Source organism: Chlorocebus sabaeus, chromosome X, assembly GCF_047675955.1.
Source record: "Chlorocebus sabaeus isolate Y175 chromosome X, mChlSab1.0.hap1, whole genome shotgun sequence".
Classification (NCBI taxonomy): Eukaryota; Metazoa; Chordata; class Mammalia; order Primates; family Cercopithecidae; genus Chlorocebus; species Chlorocebus sabaeus.
Window position 1 is genome coordinate 88,082,194 of NC_132933.1, and position 19,257 is coordinate 88,101,450.

General features: G+C 40.3%; 1 pseudogene; it reads right to left on the minus strand.

Moving 5' to 3' along the window:
- Nucleotides 1-7,131: 7,131 nt before the first annotated feature.
- LOC103232085 (SHC-transforming protein 1 pseudogene) lies at nt 7,132-8,835 on the minus strand (annotated as a pseudogene).
- Nucleotides 8,836-19,257: the final 10,422 nt, after the last annotated feature.

Consider the following 19,257-nt stretch of genomic DNA (forward strand, 5'->3'; position numbering starts at 1 on the left):
GGAGATAATTGGTAAATTTTCAGGAATTTCGTGACTAGTTGGCATCACCTTGTAGCTTGAAATTGGCCACAGTAGAAGAATTTACATCACAAAAACCGGCAAATGCTATAAATTAGGGCTTCTGTCCTTTAGACAATTTGTTGTTAAACATTTATTAGCACATCACTGATTTCAGTCCTGCTGAAATGGCTCTGTTGTCTGGGGTATGTAACCTGGCTCTTGGTCTGTCGAGAAGGAATTCAGGACACAAACACACATGAGGAGTGGCTTTTGGAGCAGAAGGTGTAATAGAAAAAGAAAAGAGAGAGAAAAAGCTACCTCATATTGGAAAACCCAAAAGAGAATGTCAGAGTGGAAAAAAGAACTGGCTGGTGTGAATGCACTGAGTTTTATAGTCCAGTTTGAGGAGGTGGTGTCTGATTTACATGGGGCTCATAGATTGGTTCAATCAGTTATGATGTCCACATAGTGGGTGGGGAAGGTTGGTTGCCCCACCCTAATCTTATTATGCAAATGAGCATTCCAGTTGATCAGCACCATCTTGTCTGCTTCTTACTGTACACATGGCTAACAAAGAGAAGGGAAGATGGAGGTGCCATCTTGAACATGACTGGCCCAACTTCCGATATCTATGTCTGCAGCTCAATTTTACAGGCTGTTCTTTGTTAAAAAGGAAAATGACTTGGGGCTGCTTTTCATTAAAAAGAAAAGCCTTACCAAGGATTCCCATACCCTTACTATCTGCCTAAGTAATTTATTCTTAGCTCCTGTATCACTGCCACAGACTAACCATGTGGCTGGCTTCTCTGTCTGCACTCACATCTTTGTTAACCTCATCCATTATTGTGATTTTAGATACCATGTATATTCTGAAAGCTCCCAAATTGATATCTCCAATGCAGACATATCTTCTGGATGCCAAACATATATGGCAGACTTGTATAACCAACTGCCTCTTTAACATTTTGTATTTTCGTTTGGATGTCTAATAGTCATCTTAAACTTAACATGACTTAAACTGACCTCCCAATCTACAATCCTCTCATGCTCCCCATCACAAAATTTCCCCCTGCTGTCTTGTCCATTTTAGCAAATAACAAATTCCTCCAGTTGTTAAGGTCTGAACCTTGGTGTTATTGAAACTACTCTTGCAAAAGTATGACAGTAAGAGAAATCTGACATGGTTGACTCCATTTTGCATCTAGCCTCACAAGTTGGCTGTCTGCTCATTCCTGGGTATGGGCCAAACTAACTTTGGGATAAATTTAGTTTACAGTTTAAATGATAATAACCTTTCACAAAAACTAAACTGTTTAAAACTAATGAAAGAACACCAAGTTAGGAGAATGAGGGAAACCTGAATTTTAAATAATTGCCAGTCATTATTCTGGAGGTGATAAGATTTTCAACTTCCTCAATTACTCTTCAAGATAACATCACTATTATAGAACCTAAGAACTGCCTTTTGAGACGTCTTTTCAGATTTTTGCATTTTTGACAACCGGATGCCTTCACCACCAGGACCCACAAATAGTCCTGTGGCCTCCACCCAGGAACTGACTCAGCATAAGTGGACAGCTTTGATTACCTGTAATCTCACCTCTGACCCAACCAATAAGCATGCTCCCTACACTAGTCCCCTGCTCACCAAACTATCTTTGAAAAATCTCTAACCTGTGAGCCTTTGGGGAGATTGATTTGAGTAATAAGTCCATCTTCCACGTGGCATGGCTAGTCTCACATCAATTAAATGCTTTATTTACTGCAACACCATGGTCTCTGTGAGTTGATTTTGTTTGTGCAGTGAGCAGGAAGAACCCATCAGGTGGTTACATTATCCTTGAATGTTCCCTTTCTTTCACACCCCACATCCAATCCATCAGCAAATTCTGTTTGCTTTACTTTCAAAATACATCCAGAATCAAACTGTTTATTACCATATCCCATGCTACTATAACCACCCAATGGGTTCATTTTGCCTGCTTCCCAAATAGAGCTGATTTATCAAGACAGAGTGCAATAGAGAAAGAGCTTAGTTCACACAGAGCAAGCTGAACAGGAGACTGGAGTTTTATTATTATTCAAATCATTCTCCCCCCAAATTTGGAGGCTAACATTTTTTAAGGATAGTTTGGAAGGCATGGGAATCTGCTTCTAGGTGGGGCCACAGGAATGGTCAGTGGGAATCAGAAGTTCTGGTGCAGCCATTGGTCCATCAGTTGTCAGAAATGCAAAAACCAGAAAAGACATCTCAAAAGGCCAATCTTAGGTTCTACAATAGTGATGTTATCTGCAGGAATAATTGGGGAAGTTGCAAATCTTGTGACCTCTGGAATCATTACTGGTAATCATTTATGTCTACACCTTAGCAGAATTCAGGATTCTCACATCCTCCTAACCTGGTGGCCTTTCATTAGCTTTATAAAGGCAGCTTAGTTTTGGGGGAAGGGCTGTTATCATTTAAACTATAAACTAAATTTCTCTCAAAGTTAGCTTGGTGCAAGCCCAGGAATAATTAAAGGACATTTGAAGGTTAAAGGCAAGATGTGGGCCAGGCGTGGTTCCTCACATCTGTAATACCATCACCTTGAGAGACTGAGGCGGAAGGATCATTTGAGCCAAGAGTTTAAGATCAGCCTATGCAACATAGTAAAACCATGTCTTAAGGATTTGTTTTTTTAGTTAGTCAGGTGTGGTGACATGTACCTGTAGTCCCCACTACTTGAGAGGCTGAGGCAGGAGGATCATTTGTGCTTAGGAGGTCAAAGGTGTAGTGAGCTATAACCGCATCACTGCACCCCATCCTGGGTGACAGAGTGAGACCCCATCTGTTTTTTTTAAAAAAGGCAAGATAAGGGTTGGTTAGATCAGATCTCTTACAGTGTCATAATTTTCTCACTGCTATAATTTTTGCAAAGGCCGTTTTACTATCACCTGGTCTGTGCTGCTATCATCTCTCACTTGGATCATTTGCAGTAGTCCCCTAACAGGTCTCCCTGCTTCCTCCTCTTCCATTCTGCAGTCTGTTCTCAACATGGAAACCAGAGTCATCTCATTAAAACACAAGTCGGATCATATCAACCCTCTTCTCAAAATTCTCCAAAGGCTCCCCAAATAATCTGAAGTAGAACATAAAGTCCTGTAAGACTTTATGAGATCTACCTTACATAACTTATCTCATCTCCCTATATTCCCTTTGCTTCCTTGTTCACTTTACTCAAGCTTCAAACATAACTATCTTGCCTTTACCTCATAGCCTTTGCTTTGTCTGGAATATTTTTCCCCTAGATACACACTAGATATAGGTAAGGCACTCCTTAACTCCAATATTTAAAATTGTAAAACTTCCCCCACTCTGCTCCAGCACTCCCTGTTTACCTTTTGTGATTTCTTTCTTGGAACTCATCATCATCTGACACATTGTGTACCATTTATTTTGTGTACTATCTATCTCCCAGTTTAAAATGTAAGTTCCATTGAGAGAAGAGAGAAAGAGACCCCCCCATATTGTTTTATATTGTTTTATACTCAGTACCTGTTTTAAGAAGAAACAAGGAAGTGAAACCAAAGGCAGGCAGCCCAGCACCAGGCACCAGACCCAAAACCAGACCCAAAACCAGGCCTGGGCCTCCCTGACCTAACCTGGTAGTTAAAATTCAACCCCTGACCTAGCAACTGATGTTATCCATAGATTCCAGACACTGTATGGAAGGACATTGTGAAACTTCCCATTCTGTTCAGTTTCACTCTGATTACCGGTGCATTCAGTCCCTGTCACATACCCCCTAGGGTGCTCAATCAATCACGGCCCTTTCATGTAAAATCTTTAGGGTTGTGAGCTCTTAAAAGGGACAGAAATTGTGCACTCAAGAAGCTCAGACATTAGTCTGCTAATGCTTCCAGCTGATTAAAGTGACTTCCTTCACTACCTCTGTGTCTGTGGGCTTTTGTCTGCGGCTCGTCCTGCTACACCATGACAGCAAGGTTTTTGTTTTGTTTTGTTTTTCCTATGTTGTGTACTATTATGTTGTCAGTGCTTGAAACATAGTGAACACTCAGTAAATATTTGAAGGAATAAATAAATACATTTTCTAATGTAACTTACTACATAATACTGTAATTTATCTCTTCACACTAAGTGTATAATAGGCACTCAATGAACATTTGTTGAATTAATAGATAATAAAAGTCTTTTATGAACCCTGAAGCACTTACACAATGCTTTATCTTATGAAACCCAAAAATTTGAGACAGGTCTCAGTTAATTTAGAAAGTTTATTTTGCCAAGATGAGGATGTGTGCACAAGACACAGGCTCAGGAGGTCCTGATAACATGTACCCAAGGTGGTCAGAGCACAGGTTGGTTTTATACATTTTAGGGAGATATGAGACATCAATCAATATACGTAAAATGAACATTGGTCTATCCAGAAAGGTGAGACAATTTGAAGTAAAAGAGGGGCAACTCAAAGCAGAGGGGGAGCTTCCAAGTCACAGGTATATGAGAGAAAAATAGTAGAATTATTGTAAGTTTCTGATTGGCCTTTCCAAAGGAGACAATCAGATATGCATTTATCTCAGTGAGCAGGAGAGATGACTTTGAATAGAATGGGAGGCAGTTTTGCCCTAAGCAGTTCCCAGCTTAAATTTTCCTTTTTAGCTCAGTGATTTTGGGGGCCTAAGATATTTTTCTTTCACATTTTCCCCCTTTTCTTTTAAAAAATCTTTTGGAGAAAGCATAGTAGAAAAAAATGAGTCTTTGGTCTCAGGTTTCATCTGATCTCTCATGGCTAGGTCGTTTTATTCCTAGAAAGGTAGGCCCTGAGTTATTAGGAAAGCTCATTTTTAGAAGGTCCTGTAAGAGAAAATAGGGGTAAAAACGGGAGGAAAACAACAACAAACAAAAGAACAATCTTGGAAAATCAATATAGGCCACATAGTCTGAAGTTCATACATCAGTAGGCAGATATGGAAGTCACTTATGTATGTACATAGGATGCCATTATTTTCTTCTGAAGTTTAAGTTGTCCAGCTTCAGTATTCATGGCTTTATGAAAGCACAGCTTAGTTTCCAGTAATTTCAAATTAGGAAAAATGGGGAAAAAGGAAAAAAAATTAAAACATTATTTAGCAGTCTTATGGTCAAGAAAAATCAGAATTTGGTTCAAACTGTAGAAAATAATAAAAATTTTAAAAATTTAGGTAAGGCTAGAATCTAACAACAGATGTACTACAGTTTTTGAAACATAACTTTTCTCTCTCCAATTTTCCATTTTAACTAAAGACAGATTACGGTAGGACTGGTTAGCTTTATTATACTTGGCCTAATTATCTGTATACCGTACAGCAAGAATAATCATTTTTACATAGACATTTATTTTTATTTATTTTATTTATTTATTTTTTATTATTATACTTTAAGTTCTAGGGTACACGTGCATAACGTGCAGGTTTGTTACATATGTATACTTGTGCCATGTTGCTGTGCTGCACCCATCAACTCGTCATTTACATCAGGTATAACTCCCAATGCAATCCCTCCCCCCTCCCCCCTCCCCCCTCCCCATGATAGGCCCCAGTGTGTGATGTTCCCCTTCCCGAGTCCAAGTGATCTCATTGTTCAGTTCCCACCTATGAGTGAGAACATGCGGTGTTTGGTTTTCTGTTCTTGTGATAGTTTACATAGACTTTTAAATTGGCTTTGATGAAACTTTGTTCCATAGAAGGAATCTCAGATAAAACTTTTTTTTTTTTTTTTTTTTTTTTTAGAAGAAATACGGACTTTAATGAAGAATTTTCCCTTCGGTATAAGCGAGACCGTGGAAACATCCAAATAACAACAAAAGGAGGGTGGGATGAAAACAGTCAACTCTCCCTTATCCACAAGGCCGAAAGAGAGGGGCCTGTTTGCTGTGGTGTGGCCACCCCGGGCCTAGGCTGTACCAGGCCTGTAGAAGGTACTCAGGAATTGTAGGTCTTGCGTTTCCCATCTGTGAAACTGACCAGCATTCAGGCAAACTTCTGCCTCTCAGCCTCACGGTAAGAGGCCCAAGTTTTTCTAGTCCTAGCGGGAAATCAATTTCATCAGCCTCAGGTCTCTGGTATAAAAGATAATGCTGCTGGTCCCAGTTACCTCACAGGCCTAGAGGAGGAAAATGCCAAGAGCTGTAAAAGGGCTTGGAAAAGTCAAAAAGGTGATGTATAAATGTAATAATTGATTAACATTTTGTGCTCAAGAATAAACCATGGAAAACAAAATTAGAAAAGTAAGTCTACAGCCCTAAAATATATGCATACAAAATTTTGAAAGAATGCAGTTGCAATTCTACAGATGGTATTCGGGGATTGTCTACTGCTTTAGAATCTCAATGCCCCTTTTCCTACCTCCACTAAATCCACCTGGGAGAGTTAACTTACAAGAGGCCCAAATTCAATAACCCCCACCCCCCTCCCAGAAAGGGAGCCAGGGCAGAGGCTCCAGGAGGGAGGGCTACACTTTGGCTGTAGAGTACAATAGGCATGCTACACAGGAGGGCGGGCCTTATGAAATGTATATACAGACGCCTTGGGGTGAGGGGCCCCCAGCCAGGAGCCACTGAGCAAGGGAGGGATCCATCTCCTCCCTGGCCAGGAGGGGGCCCTGGGGCAAACCCTAAGGGTTGCATATCCCCAGAGAGAGGGGACAGCCGCCACTCCTGCCTCTGTTCTCCCAACCCAAACCAGAGAGGGTGCTGAGCAAGGAGAAGACAGGTCCCAGAAGCCAAGAAGGTGCTGGCATCCCTGTCATTGAACTCAAGGTCCCAATAACTCTTTATGTAAAATATCTTCAGACCTAAGAGATGGTCAAAGGCACAGTTTAAGCATAGGGGTAGGGGTGTTGAGAGGAGTCTGGGGTACCCTGACGCCCAGAAGTGTGATTCATTCCCCCTTGCCCAGAAGGGTGACTGTTCCACTGGGCCTGTCAGCAAAGGACATTTTCCATGACAAGCACTCACCTTCTTGGGGAAGGGGCATCAGGTTGACACAGAAAAGACCCAGGTAAAGGGCCACTCTGTACATTAATACTTCGATGATTAATGCTTGGGGAGAAGCAGGATTCTCCCCCAGGTTTCTGACTCAAACCCTCTCACTCAGCTGGATATGAAACCCAGTGTCCACACTACTCCCAGCTCTGACACAAGGCCATGCCCACAGAACACTCCCAACTGAGGTCCTGAGAGTTAGGGAATAGGGTGGAAGGGGTTGGAGGGCATCTTCTGGAAGAGAGTGCTGGGGCAGATCACAGTTTCCGCTCCACAGGTTGCTGTAGACACAGTTTGCTGCCCACAGAGATGATGGGCAAGTGATAGTCCATGTGGTAGCTGATAAGGTGACTGACACTCTCAAAGTGGTGATCCTTTGTCCAAACTACACCCTTCGTTCACCAGTAGCAGATGTTTGGACTGCCCGCTCTTCAAGCCAGTGAGCGCATACTGGCCAGGTGTGGTCATGCTTTCTTTCACCAGGAAGTCCCTGTTGAGCTGCAGCAGTGCCTCAGCCCCCTGCTAGTTCAGCTTCCCATGGAACCAGGGGTCCCCTCAGAGCTGCTCAGCCATGACATCAACTGCGGAGGAGGAGGCACATGAAGAGCATCTTCAAAGGGCTTCATGTCAAACAGGTCCCAGGTTGTGCTGCCATTGATGGCAGGATTGGGGGGCCCAGCACCACTCCCTGCTTGCTGGGCCTTGTCTAGGTTCTGCATGTTGACACAGGAGGGATCATCAAAGAGCTCTCTGCCTGGACAGGGTGGTGGAGGTGGCATCTGTTTGCAAACTTCTGGATCTCCCCCAACAGGCTATCCTACAGGCAGTGTAGCTCCCAAGTGGCTGGGGGTCTGGGCACTGGGTAGAGAGGGTTGAGCAGCCCCTACAGTGGCTGCTTCCCGAAGCCTCATGTATACCACATGCCCAAGAGGGGGTTTCTTCCCAGGAAGTCATTACAGTGCTGATGGTGAGGTGGCTCTTCCTCCTCCTCATCCTAAGCTAAGCCATCAAAGCCAGTCATCCTGTCATGGGGGGTGACCGATTTGGGTGGTTTCCTGAGGTATTGTTTAAAGTGCAACTCAAAGACCTGGCCAATGGTGCTGATGACATCCTGGGCAAGCCCTTCAGGATATTCCAGAATGTGGCAGGCTTTCCATTTCACAGGGTCTTTGGCAACATTGGCAACATACTTGGCTGAGTCCGGATCCCCACTGGATGCAAATAAGATAGATTACATGTGGTGGTTAGTGATAATCTGTTTGCAGTCTGTGACCATGAGGTTGAGGCTGCTGGTGGAGGTGGTGAGAGTGATTGGCATTCCAGCAAAATTCAGGTTACTCTTTCCCAAGATAGAGCTGAGTGGATGGCTACAGGGCTTTCTCTTCCTTGTCACCCCCCTTAGCACCCAGCACAGCCTCGCACACCTGATTGATGGCCTCCCTGGTGACCTGAGTCCAGGTGTTGAAGTCCAGGGTGCTCATTGACTGCAGGATCTCCACACAGCCCATGTACCAAATCAAGTAGGAAACCCCGGGTCCCATGACTTTGTCATTGGGATGCAGCCAGCCCTGCATGGGCTTATTGACAGAGCTCCCTTGGCGGGTCCACTCCTCACCCCCCAGCTGGCCCGCTTCCACCTGAGTCCTGCACCCACCACCTCCACTCAGCTTGTTCATGTCCTGGAGGAGGGGTAGGGGAATGAGTCTGGCATGGCTGCCCCTATGATGCCCTCCCCATCATCGGCTGCCCTTCCTGGCTCCCCCTTAGGCTCCAGGTGTCCCCTGGCCCAATTGGCCAGCCTCTGGTTGCTCATCCAGGGGAAGAAGGAGCACAGAGTAGTGGGACTATCGTCCCCAGACAAAGGGGGCAGGATGGGTCCTAGGGATGAGGCTGATGGGGAAGGCAGTTCCTCTGGCAGGGTGGACCCTGAAGGCCCCTCCTCCAGTGATGACAGAGACTCATTCCACAGTGGATTGCACTTGGGCTTGGGAGGCAGGAGATCCCTAGCTGAGGTGAGAGAGGGGCTACTGCTCAGCCCGGCCCCTCTGTCAGTTTGGGCAAGTAGGTCAGGCAGGGATTATGCCCAGGCCCTTAGCCTGGTCCGACCTCTGTGGCCCAGGAGTCACAGAAGTCCTGGGGAATGAGAGGGATAAGTGGTTTCTGCTCCACAGCTCAGACCCAGACAGTTTTGGGTCCCATCCCCAACCAATGTGGAGCCTCTTCCTCAGATAAAACATTTTAAAGCTGAGCCCAGCCATGGATTTGTATCACCAAATACCTATAAGTGGGGTAAGTTTCCTCTCCTCTTGAGGTTCCAAGATAAACCTGGGGCTCCTGGACCTGTCAGAAAATGGCATTCTTTACCTACCACAGGTCAGAAACCCTGTATAAGGGTTGTGTAGCAAAGGTATGAGGGCAGTTTTTATTCCTTAAAGGAAAGCACACTATTCCAGTCAAAGCCCTGGTAAAATAATCAGTTTCTCCAATTGTGTCCTGTTACAAATGAAAACAGATTCTTTATGCAAATAACTATATTATTATAAGTTAAGAATATTTAAAAATAGTTTCCAAATCCTGGAGAAATCAGATAGAGAGAAAAAATATGCTCCAATTTTGTTCATAGGAGCACACTAAATTGGTAAAAGTTGTCAATAGCTCTAAAGAAAAGTTTCAAGACTAAAAAACAAAACAAAGGATCAGCAACACTTTTAGCGAAAAGTCAAAAAGATTAGTCCAGTCCATGCCACTAATTCCTGTTTTGCTTGATATTCACAAAAATTTTAGCTCTCCATGAATCCTGAAAGTGTTTCCTCTATTCTCATGTCATAATCTCCAAACTTATCAGAAACCTGCATTCAAGAGCACTTGTTAAGACCTTTATAGCTAATTATAAAATCACCTTCTAAAAAGGACAAAACAACGTGACAATTGTCCATGGATAACAAAAATTTTAGGGCAGCCATACTCAAAGATACAATTGACAAGGAAATGTGTTACTTCTGTGACACATAATAATTTTAACATAACAATTATGATTATTACTGATAATGAACACTAAATCATATCAGAATTACAGGAGTTTCCCATAATTTTGGAAAACATGCCAATAACATATTTATACAAATACACCCCAAAGAAAACCAAACACAATTTCATATTTGACAATGCTTCCTGTATACTTTTTACGCCAAATAAGCCAAATTATGTCATTTTTGAACTTTAGGGAACCTAATATCTTAAAGAATTAATTAGGTCCACAAATACATAATTTATCATTTCATTTTGGAAACCTTGTCAAATATAAAAGGTTTAAAACACTTGATATTACAAAATAGAACAACAGGTCATTGTAAAATATGTCATTCTAAATGAATTACCAAAGTGATAACTCAAGGGTTTCAAAAAAAAAAAAAAGCAAAAACCGTTATTAGTTGTGAGAGGAGACTTGATTTTCAAAATAACTCCTAATAATAACAGCATGAAGCCAAATAAATTTGTTTCTCAAAATTTTACAAACGATCTATAGCGTTTTAATTGTTGACCATCAGATATAACCTCCATAAGCCTTTATAACTTTTATTAAGGACTTGGTTAATGCTTCAAGAAAACCTTGTTAATCTGACACAGGGGCCCATATGCTGGTCTTGCATCAGTGTGTCTTTGAAATTAATGATTAATTTATAGAGAAACTGAATTTATTTTCTCTTTCAAAATCAGCCCTTAACAATCTCCCATGTCCAACTTTTCCATGATAGTCTCTGGGCCTTGAGTTGACACAGCTTCAATTTTTGGCCTGTATCTCAGGGATACAGTTTATTTTGATTGGTATCTTCTATGGGGCCTGAATATGAGACTTTAGTTGCTCTCAGTGTTTAAGATCTAGCAAGACTTGGTGCCCTTTTTACACCCAGGAGTCAAAGCCCTGTAACTCAATGTCACAAGGACATTAAAAGCACATACAGGAAGATACATGAATGTAATAACATTAATGTAAAAAAAATTAAATCTCAGTTTTTTTTTTCCTAAGCAAACCAAACTTAATAATAATGGCATAGAAATTATTTTGATAAAACATACAATTTATTAGGCCAGTTACCAAAAGGCAAAATAAAAGACCTTCTGCAGTGCAGAGAATATTATGTTGGATGAAAACATTTCCTTTAGACCTTTAAGTAAATGTGCCTTTTAAAACGGGAGTGAGAGAAAGCTGAAAAACAGTGAGATGCAATAAAAGTTGAACTTTGGGTTAAAAGAAATTAATATATCTTATAATTTATAATGAATAAATCAATCTCTTAAGAAAATTTCATTGTTCTAACAAATAATTTAGTGTATAAGTGTTTTTTTTTACATCAAGCCCAATCTCTAAAAGAGCATTATATTTTTTCTTTAGTTATATACAACTTGATCATATAAAAGGTTTTTTTTTTTTAATCCTCTTTTATGACTTACACAGACCACTCATGACAGGCTGGAACTTTCAGGTTTGTCCTGAATATCACTCTTTCTAAAACAACTAGTCATTTTATTTTAGGTCTAAATTTACCATACAAGATTCTTTCTCATATAAAATTATTTCTCGTTAAACTTTCTTACCACAGAAAACCTCTATTTTTATAACTTTCTTTTTTTTTTTTTTTGAGACGGAGTCTCGCTTTGTCGCCCAGGCTGGAGTGCAGTGGCGCGATCTCGGCTCACTGCAAGCTCCGCCTCCCGGGTTCACGCCATTCTCCTGCCTCAGCCTCCGAGTAGCTGGGACTACAGGCGCCCGCCACTTCGCCCGGCTAATTTTTTGTATTTTTAGTAGAGACGGGGTTTCACTGTGTTAGCCAGGATGGTCTCAATCTCCCGACCTCGTGATCCACCCGCCTCGGCCTCCCAAAGTGCTGGGATTACAGGCGTGAGCCACCGCGCCCGGCCTATAACTTTCTTTACATCTCTTATTTCCTGCTTCCTTTTCCTTGTTTTATATATAACCTTTAAATAAGCTTCAAATTACACAAAACTTTTCATCTTTTAAAAAAGTACACACTTTTTTTAGCAAGAATGTTTTCCTACAATATATTTTTATTGGAAAATACTCAAATAATGCAATGTCTACTATTTAATTTAATATAGCTTTGTATTCTAAATTATGAGAAGTTTGTCTACAAGTATTTATCCCATTACATTTACTTATTTTATTTTAATTGTTTACCTAGACTATTTATGAAAACTGTGATAGTCGTCATTTAAAGTTATTGAACCGCCATTGCAAAATTATAACTGAGATAGAGAAAAAGATTTGACCTAACTGACTCCATCTTGCTTTTAACCTCCAAGCTGTCCTTGTTCATTCCTGGGCATAGGCTGAACTAACTTTGGGAGGAACTTAGTAAACGTGTATATTGCCAGTGAACTAGACTGTCTAAAACCACAGGACTAGAAGTTATAATAATCTTACTAAATTCAAGATGCAACTTTTTTCATTAAACCAGTATCAGTCTTATAAACCAATGTCACTCTTATTTATTAAAATTACACAAGCAAAGATTATTCTGTTTAAGGTTGGGTTTATAATTTTGTAATCCCTATGCCAAATTTTGACAACTTGCAGTATTTGGCAGGAATAAGTATGAAATTTCTTGATTAATAAATGTAAACAAAAGGTATGCTGGCAATTCTTAAGACATTTCTAATATTACTTTACCAATAATTTTAAAGTTAGCTTATTTAATAAAGATTTTAACTTAAGTTACATAAACTTGAAAAAGCATTTGACTAATCTTTTTTTTTTTTCTTGGCAAAGTATTTGATTCAAGTGCTTTTATTTTCTTAAGCCAATTAATTAGAGCTCTTTATTTTCAGTAGTGAAACATTTTGTACACAATACATAAATACATAGATGTATTAGGTATGCTGATAGAAGTACATCTTATAGATTTCCAAAACCTCCTCTTTTTTTCCTGTCTTAAACTTGCAAACTCTTGATACCTTGTTTCCTTACCCTGGCAGTTGTCAGCTACATAGCCCTAAATCTGCATATTAAAGGAAACAATTCTGGTGAAAATCAGATAGCAAAATTTACATTATAAGGTACAAAGACACTGTCTGGTGAGCTAGAGGGAAATTGAAAGGGATTTAATTGCCAATTGAACATAAAATTATAGTAGTCTATTACACACACATATACATACACATATACATACACACATAAACACACAAAAAGATACTGTAGCTTTTACTTCAGTGCTTTAGCCATGAGATAAATACAAATTCACTAGTTTGTAAAAAAAAAAAAAAGTTAGATCCAAACAGTGGTTTTCATTTAAGTAGAAAATAACAGCAGATTTAAAGCAGGCAGAAAAGAAAAATAGGAAAAATTGGGACCTACAAACTCTATAGTCTGCAGGTCAGCCTTGGGACTCTTTTACTTTAATGTAAATATGCACCAGAACCATATTACTTCTATTTTACTCTGGCAAGTAGAGTTGCCATAAAACCTACAGAGTGCTCAAAAGGGGGTCATTCTCCTTATTTTCAGATTATTCATTTCCTACCTTTTTTTTTTTCTTAGAAGGAGAAACTGAGCTATGGCCTTGGGGTTTTGTGTTGTGGATCAATATGTGCTGCTTGTGGGCAGGACTCCACAGTTGGTCACAGCTGAGTCAATTCCACCCTCTTACATGTCTCAGTTTCACTCCAGAGGTCTATAACCTCTTGTAGCAGGACGAGCCACAGACAAAACTCCTCAGACACCAAGTTAAAGAAGGAAGGGGTTAATTCGGCCAGGGGCATTGGCAAGACTCCTGTCTCAAGAGCCGAGCTCCCCAAGTGAGCAATTCCTGTCCCTTTTAAGGGCTCACAACTCTAAGGGGGTGTGTGTGACAGGGTGGTGATTGATTGAGCAAGCAGGGGGTATGTGACTGGGGGCTGCATGCACTGGTAATTAGATCGGAACGAAACAGGATAGGGATTTTCACAGTGCTTTTCTATGTAATGTCTGTAATCTATAGACAACATAATTGATTAGGTCAGGGGTCAATCTTTAACTACCAGGCCCAGGGTGTGGCGCCAGGCTGCCTGCTTGTGGATTTCATTTCTGCCTTTTAGTTTTGAATTTTTGTTTCTTTGGAGGCAGAAATTGGGCATAAGACAATATGAGGAGTGGTCTCCTCCCTTATTCCCCACTTTGAGACTCTCACTCAACAGTGGGAGTTCTCACTTTCATTTTTACTCTGCATGTCTTCTTGCAAGACAGATCGATAGTGATTCATATAGTACATGTGTGCTGAAGCATTTTGGTGAACTAAGGTATGATGAAGCTTTTATCATTTGAAGAAGTAAAGGTAGCAAACAAGGGAGCAGAAAGCAGGTTCCTATTACTAGTATAACTCTTATAAGAATTTTAAATCCTCCTAGCATTGGGAACCATTTTCTAAACACGGCCCCAGGATCAAACCCATGCCACACTTGCATGGGCACATGTGCCAGCTTTGTCATATCTCTAACTATATCTTCAACTACTTGCCCTTGATTATCTACATGTAGGCAGCAATTAGTAAGGTTAAATTTCCTACAGACCTCTCCTTCAGCTGCTAGCAAGTAGTGGAGAGCTAATCTATTTTGATAGATAGCATTTCTCATCCAAGTTTCTTGCTGGCCAGAATTGTCAAGGCTCTGCCAGTTTTATTAGTGATTATTTCTAAGACAGCTTGTAACCATATGATTTGGTTGATCATGTAAATAGGGGTCCGGTGTCCTCACGAGCCATCTTGTGCCTCAGTAGCAGGCCCATAATATTGTATGATTCTCTCAGGGGGCAATTTATCATTTTTTCAATTTCCTATAGCTATGCTTCTCTTTTCGGGGGAAGCATAGACAGGGAAGCCCAGGAGTTTGCCTGTTTTTATGGGCAGTAGGAAGAAAGATGGTTTAATAGTGCCAATAACAAAACTACCTGCCTACTAGTCAGGTAATTTGGCATAAACTCTATGCCTACATATCCAGTATAATCCAGTTGGGGCTGTCCAGTCCCTGTGGGACTCCGGATGGGTCCACACAGTTTGCAACTTTGGGAATTTAGTAAATGGATTTCTCTCTGTGTGATTTGAACTCCACCAAGTGACTGTTTTTATGGTACCATTATACAGTTTCTGTCTCAGACAACTAAGTTGTCCTGCGGGGTGCGTGAATTCTTTTCCTTCTCTACTATGCAGTATTGTCCAATAATTGAGGCTTTTAGGACCCAGAAATTATCGGGGTGATTCTTTTGAGCCAGGAATTCATCAGGAACTGGGTCTGTAGGTACTAATTCTCGGGCTTCCCATGGCCTTTGATCTCCTATTACAGTTCCTCTACCTACATAACATGAAGTGACATTGAGAGACTGGGCTACATGCTCGACTAATTGCAAAAACAAATTTCTTGTTTTTCCTGGAATTTCTGGTACTGGCATATTTACTTCATCATAGAAAGCTTGAAACACTGACTCAGGAGAGCATTTATAAACTTCTCCTTGAACCAAGATATTTACTCTAGGATCCAGTCTGGCCCCGTCGATTCCTAAGGCCACATACTCCTCTTTTTTCCAGCGAGGATCAAAGGGATTGGTTATTACTAGCTCTAAGGGCTTACATTGTCCCTTAGTACAGGAAGGGCCATTTTTTCTTTCATTTTTTCTTTTCTGAAGGTGGACTGGATCCTTTTCATTTTTTTTTTTAATCCAACTGGCCTAAATGACACAAGACCAGTATTTATATTTATTTCTAGAAAGTCCTAATTTATGACAGATGTACTTATTTTTTGCCATATAGCCTCTTTTCTAATTAAGAGAACCACACCTTATCCCCAACTTATTAGTATTAATGATAGCACAGGCATCAAATTTTAAGGTGACTTGTTTGGGCACCCCTTTTTCTTCTGTTTTGGCTAACATGTTACTTGTATCATTTATGAGTCCCCACCAGTCCTCAGTCCTTAATCTTATTTTAAAAACTGTGGTCATGGGAGGCTCAGATGGGTCAAAACACACATCAGGTTGGTCATTTCCTGGGTTACATAATTTGTATAGAATAACATTATACAAACAAGTTCTTTTTAGAGTTCCAGTACACTTATAATAACCATAAAATAATGGGACCGTAGCAACCTTTTGTCCTACCTCAGTGACTTCATGTATACACTGGGAACTGTCCTCAATCTGAGGAAGGTCAGTTGAAGTCCTTACTGTAAAAGTCTAAATTTTATGGAAAATAAGTCCTGCAATGAGTTTTCTCATGCTTTGGCCGTGCGTGGACCAGTCAGCTTCCAGGTGTGACTGGAGTAGGGCTTGTCATCTTCTTCAGAGTCACTTTGCAGGGGTTGGTGAAGCTGCTCCCGTCATGTACCACTCACAGTCTAATGATGTTTAAGGATAGTCTCAGAAGATAGGCCTGCTAGAATAAACTGAGTCCAACACCTCTACATAGTTATGTTTAACTGGGCTCTCTGATACCAGGAGCAAGGTGGTGGGGTTTAGGGTGTTGCAAACTTCAATGGTTATGTGGGGATTTTCACATAGCAAGCTTTGGTACTTGGTTAATATAGTGTTTGTTAACCAATGATGTCCTTTGGTAGTCATTAAAGTTACCACAGCATGGGGAGCCTTTATATTCAGGTTTTGCCTAAGGGTTAGTTTTTCTGCTTCTTGTGCTAACAGGGCCGTTGCTGCTGGGGCCCTTAGACCTGGGGGCCAGCCTTTGGAAACCCTGTCTAGTTGTTTTGAGAGATAGGCCACTGGCCTTGGCCAGGGCCCCACATTCTGGGTTAAAACTCCAACTGCCATTTTTTTTCTTTCTGATATATAGAGTGTAAAGAATTTTGTCAGGTCAGGTAGCCTCGGGGCTGGGGCCAACATGAGTTTTTCTTTTAACTCATGAAAAGTTTATTGCTTTTGGTTGTAATAGATGTAGTTTATCTAATCTACATTTTTATTAACTGTCACCTACCAAAATATTGACTCAAATCCTGCGGCTATCTGATTTCAAGCTTTAAATTGATCTGGTATTTCTCATGGGACTCCAATTGCGCATAAATAGACATAAGAGTCAAAAGACCCATAAGTGGCTTCTCTCGCTTTACGATGTCTTATTTTTTTTTCCTTCTGGTTGATGAAATGCCAGGGTGAAAGGGATAACCAATTGGACTAAAATACAAGTGCCACTCCAGTTATTTGGCAGAGTGCCCAGTAAAGGTCCACCACAATACCACCACACATCCACTTGGGGATGAACACAGGCGGACTGATTGATAAGCTCTTGACAATACTTAAGCTCACTGCATCCTTTCAGGTCTCCAAGGAATGCTAAGTTTCCTCCCTGTCATGAGAGACACGAAGTGAACTTAGTGTTGGGAGACAGAGGCTGGATGGCCCTCAGGGGCTGACCCACAGGGTGCTGGACTTTGGGATATAGCAGAGAGAACTTGGCACGACTTATTACTCCAGGCTGTAGAATCCTGGAAAAAAGCTACCATGCAGCCCACACCTGGTCGACTGGAGGACTACCTTAGTGGAAAGGGGACAATTTGGGTCTCTGGCCTGCCATGTGCACAAGCATAACAATTGCTTTTGTTTAATGTGCAGATGGAATATTTGATCCATTTTAACCAGGCATTTGCATCTTGGTGTCTTGCCTTAATTGCTGAAGTTTTTTTAAGTCTTTAACTTCTATGATCCTCTAGTAAAATGAAAGTATGGTTTTAGAAAATTACAAAAACTGGTTGGGGCAGTCCATCCTTGCTCTTTAGTGGTCCACAGAACCTTGGACTAACTATGGCATGAAAACTCTACATTGGGGGGCAAGACTCCTGGTTGGCACTGGGGTCTTTATCAAAATCTCCCTGGATTAAATGGTCCTAGTTTACTAAGGCCCAGTCTGAGGAGAATCAAGAGGGACAGAAGTACTTTTCTGAAGTAGAAAGCTGTCTTTGACTTAGTAAGTCCTCACAGGGTATAACAAGGCAAGTATTAAATGCAATAGTTTGAGGCAAAATGACTTGGTTATGTTAATAAGTAGATGGTTAGCAATAAAATGAGGAAAGAAGAAAGAGTAATAGAATAGATGAAAAGAGTTAAATTTTTCTTAGCTTTAGTTTGGTAGGGTTTTCCCTGGGACTATGGCCCACAACTCTGGAGGGGGTGGTGCTTTCTTGACTCGGGTGTGATGAGTCCATCCTTTTTTTTCTGTATGAACAGCAGTCTTAATGATTAGCAGCACAAGGTAGGGTCCTTCCCAGACTGGCCCAAGTTTTTCTTCTTTCTACCCTTTGATGAGAATGTGATCTTCAGGCTGGTGCAGGCTTATCAGAAATTCTAGGGGTGGTACATGTGCTAAAAGACTTTTTGTTTTTGAGAGAAAGGAAAGTGGAAGATAAACCAAGTATATAATTTTTAAGAAATTGACGTTTTGTTTTAAATGTAGGGACCTTGGGAGTGGACTTATAGTCCTTAGTGCCTGAGAAATAGCACCTATTTTTATTAGCACCTATTTTTATTAGCTTTTAAACCAAAGAAAGCCAAATACCATTGTACATTTAACAATGCTTCTCGTATGACTTTTATACCAGATAAGCTAAATTTTATCTTTATATTAGTGTGTTATTAATGTTAAACCTAATTTTAAAAAAGTTTGTAGACATATTTATCTAATTTTTAATGTTTGACCATAAGGTAAGATTTTATAGACTCTTTTTAACCTTTTATAATTTTTGCTAAAGAACAGGTTGGTGCTTTAAGAAAAACCTGTTATGGTTTTACTTTAATGTAGGGTTCACAGAAAAACTGGATGATACTTCTTTAACTTTAGCTAATATGTTTACACACAGAATTTTCTTTAAAATTAACATTTTAAAACTTGCTTAAACCTTCAAAACAATAATTTTGTAAACTTTTTAATGTAGGTAAAAATGTAGATTCTTATGCCTCCTTATAATCCTTTTACCAAAGGTATATTTTACTTTTCTTATACACCTTGCACATAAACTTTTTTTTTCAATAGTTTTACATTCAGGAGGCCTAGTTACTTTTAAATTATACAACTTTTTTGCATAAATTCTTTTTTATAACATTTTTCTCTTTCATGACTTTCACAAACAATTCTTTGACATGCCTCAACTTTCTGACTTATTACAAATAATTCTTTCTTTAAACAACCAGTTAGTTTATTTCCCGACAAGAATTGCCATATAATAAATACTCTTTTTATATAAATTCTGC